Source organism: Silene latifolia, chromosome 8, assembly GCF_048544455.1.
Source record: "Silene latifolia isolate original U9 population chromosome 8, ASM4854445v1, whole genome shotgun sequence".
Lineage (NCBI taxonomy): Eukaryota > Viridiplantae > Streptophyta > Magnoliopsida > Caryophyllales > Caryophyllaceae > Silene > Silene latifolia.
In genome coordinates, this window is record NC_133533.1 from 3068638 (window position 1) to 3072675 (window position 4038).

Sequence of the window (4038 nt, forward strand, 5' to 3'; positions counted from 1 at the left end):
ATCTAGCCTTTGGTCCGTTACAAGAAAAGATGTTATATTCTTGAATCTGATTGGTAATGTTTACATTTAAGTCAGAACTATAGAGAGATTAGATTACTTATAGCTGAAAACAAGCAACAGTGAGACTCATTGAAATTATTGTTGTTGGCAGGGTTATGAAGATAAATCCTTACCGGTCGAGTATCGACATCTGCAAACTGGGTTGGCCGAGTATCGACATCAGCAAATTGGGTTCTTGGTCGGTGACAGTGACAGTTCAGATTCATAGTTCAGCAGCGATGATTCTTGGGACATAGGTGACAATCGTTCTTACTCACGTTTCCAGCCTTCCCCACGACGCCTGCAGCCGCAACCATCCTATACAGTCTTCATCGTTGTTCTGATTATGATGTTTACTCGTGTTCAGGTATGTAATTTTATCTGTGATTGTTGAATTGAATTGAATTGCAAGTTACTAGCTATGCATCAGTTGACTGTAGTACATATTATTGTTGTTGGCAGAGTTATGAAGATAAACCCTTTCCGGCCGAGTATCGACATCTGCAAACTGGGTTCTTGGTCGGTGACAGTGATGGTTCTGATTCAGATTTCAGCAACGGTTTAGATTCAGAGTGCAGCAGCGGTTCAGACAGTGACGTAGGTGACAATCATTCCTACTCAGGTTCTCAGCCTTCTCCGCCTTCCCCACGACGCCTGCAACTGCAACCATCCATTACAGTCTTCACCGTGGTTTTGATTATGATGTTTGCTCGGGTTCAGGTATGTACTTTTATCTGTGATTAGTGTAATTGAAGCAAGTGTTATTACCTAATGTTTCGAGTTTTGTGAGCTTTTACATACATTGATAACTTGGCTTAAGTATGTGTTTACACTACTTAGAGCTGAAGATAATGTTGAAGGAGGAATATTTGTTCTATTATTCTTTGCTCTGTCGTCGATGCGCCTGCGTCAACTCGCTCCCAGATTGTCAGTTAGCCGATGAGTTGTATGAGTACAACCCAACTTGTATTAATTAGTTTACCAATTGTTCAACATGAAATTTTTTTTCCTTAATAATATATTAATAAAACATGGATTAGTTTATTCCTTAAATTCTTGAATCTGAACCTTCATGTTGCTTCGTGCATTGTTGAGTTTGGATGTATGGTGGTGTTGTCATTGCTAATGCTGTGTATTCTGATGGCAGACAATTCAAAGCGGAGGGCAAACAGCTTTGACATGTTTGAAAAAGGACAAGTACAGAATTCTGCCTTGGAACTACAACTCAGGAGGCTTTCAGTAGCAAGGTTGGAAGAACTATGTAGCTTGCTTTGCTCTTAGACGTCGTTAGATTGCTCAGTCGGAAAACTTCAATAATAATATGTAGAAACTGTACAGTCCCACGCAACAGGCATTGAGTCTTTTTGTATGCCATACTGATAATAGTAATGTGCCGACTGTATATGATTGTATAGATTGCTCAGTCGGAAAACTTCTAGAATAGAGAGTACTGCAGTATAGATGATGTTTTTGTCGTGATATATTTCTTCTGCAAGGCAAACATCAGATCATTTTTGTGTGATCTTTGTCGTCGCATGATCGATGTGAATCAAGAAGGGTATTTTTGTAATTAAGTCGGGCGATGAAACCCTAAGTTTGCTCATGAATCTCATTCTTCATGATCTCAGATCACTTTTGTGTCATCAGATCATTTTTGTGTCATCTTTGTCGTCTCATTATCGGCGACAAAGATTCATTAATCATTTTTGACCCTTTGTCTAGCATCAAAGCATTGTTAATTACTTCGACTTCATCATGAACTGCGCCTTTGCGTAATGCCATTGTTTCGACAAGAGTTGGGCGCTAAACTGCTAATAAGGAGGGTCTTTACAGGCAATGGAGATAGTTATGTGTGTGTGTGACCAATTATGCACCCGTCTACGTTACTGTGTCTCATCGATCCGCTTTAAAGGTTATCCGTGTCAGTTTTCATTGTAACAAGTTTGAATTGGGGAAGAACTAGGAGAATCAGTCCATGATCGATGTGAATCAAGAAGAAAATTGCTTAGGAAATCTCGCTCTTAGGTCAATCGGTAATAATAATGAAAAATCTAACTACCAAATACACAAATTATATTAATACATGAATTGAAAATAGAGACTTGTTGTTTAGCTTGATCCTTTAGACATTATTGTTGGCGACGTCAAATTAATTTAGAGATTAAGGTCAAAGATACGATGAAACGAAGGTAAGAGGCGAGAGTATAGATGAAGAGAGAATCGAGGAAGCATATGGGTTTTTGTGAAAATTCAATATGGTAGAAGGGTATTTTTGTAATTATGTTAGACAATATTTTAGGCGTGATATTTTGGCTGAAATATCGTCTAATTGATTTGCTGTATATTATCCTATTGTTAGCTATTCTTGAGTCTATATATTTCTTCCTTATTCTCAGGGATATGATCCCAAAAAATAGGCTACTGCTTATACTATTTATTGACTGCAATATTGATCAATAAGAAACAAGAATTACAGTCTCCATTTCTCTGTCTCTATCTCTCTGTTTAATATGGTATCGAGCCAAGTATTCTTTCTCAAACTCTAATTTTTTTTTTCTCTGCTCCAATTCATCAACATGCCTAAATCAGGCGTTGCTAGAGTCCATGCTAATATGGTTCATACGACTACTTCACTTGCTTCCTCTGATCGGTTGTCTGGTACGTGTATTTCTTGGATAATAGACACGGGTGCCTCTAATCATGTAACAGGTGATATATCTTTATTTACGGACACCATAGTCATTCCCCCACGGGCAGTGGGTTTACCTAACGGGAAGCAAATTTTCGCATCCAAGATGGGTACCGTTTGCGTTAACAACACAATAACTCTTCATCGCGTTTTATTCATTACTCATTTAACTTGTAATTTGTTTTCTGTCTCGCAATTAATGGCTGATTCTGACTATGTATTACAATTTACTAAAGATCATTGTCTCATACAGGACCGTTCTACGAGGACGATGATTGGAGCCGGTGAACTAAATGATGGAGTGTTTTTGCTTTCTTCAATAAACCCACCCTCCTCGGTGAATACAGTTGGCACGGCTGGGGAGTATAACTTGTGGCACCGTCGACTCGATCATCCAGGGGATAATGCGGTTAAATTTATTCTTTTATCTCGTACTATTTATTTTAAGCATAGTGTGGTGTGTGATGTATGCCATATTGCCAAACAAACTCGCTCTAGTTTTCATTCTAGCGATAACATTGTTTCTGAGATTTTTCAATTGATACATTGCGATCTTTGGGGGCCTTATCGTACTCCTTCTACCTGTGGTGCCAAATATTTTTTGACCATCGTGGATGACTGTTCACGCTCCGTCTGGGTATATTTATTGCTTGCCAAAACAGAGGTTACGAGTCTATTTATGCATTTTTTGTCAATGGTTCAGACTCAATTTTCTAAACAGGTGAAGGTAGTGCGCAGTGATAATGGAAATGCGTTTAATCATATGGCCGAATATTTTTTGCAGAATGGTATACAATTTCAAACGTCTTGCGTAGGCACGCCTCAACAAAATGGGCGTGTTGAACGTAAGCATCGTCACATTCTTAATGTGGCACGGGCCTTACTATTTCAAGGTCATCTTCTAAAAAAGTTTTGGGGTGAGTGTGTTTTTACAGCTGCCCATTTAATTAATCGTATACCTTTGACCATTCTTCATCACAAAACTCCCTATGAAATTTTGTTTGGAGTTCAGCCGTCTTATACGAATTTGAGAGTATTTGGGTGCCTCTGTTTCGTCCATAATCAGAAAACTCAAGGTGATAAATTTGAACCAAGGAGTCATAAATGCGTATTTTTGGGCTATCCACACAACGAGAAAGGATGGAGAGTGTATCATATTGATTCCGACAAAATTATTATTTCTCGTGATGTCATTTTTTATGAGGATTCTTTTCCTTTTGCTGAGATGGGTGACATCACTGCCTCCGTGGACTCTCCTCTTCTGTCTACTGATGATGCATTCAGTGGGTCTTCCCCGTCTGACTCAGTCC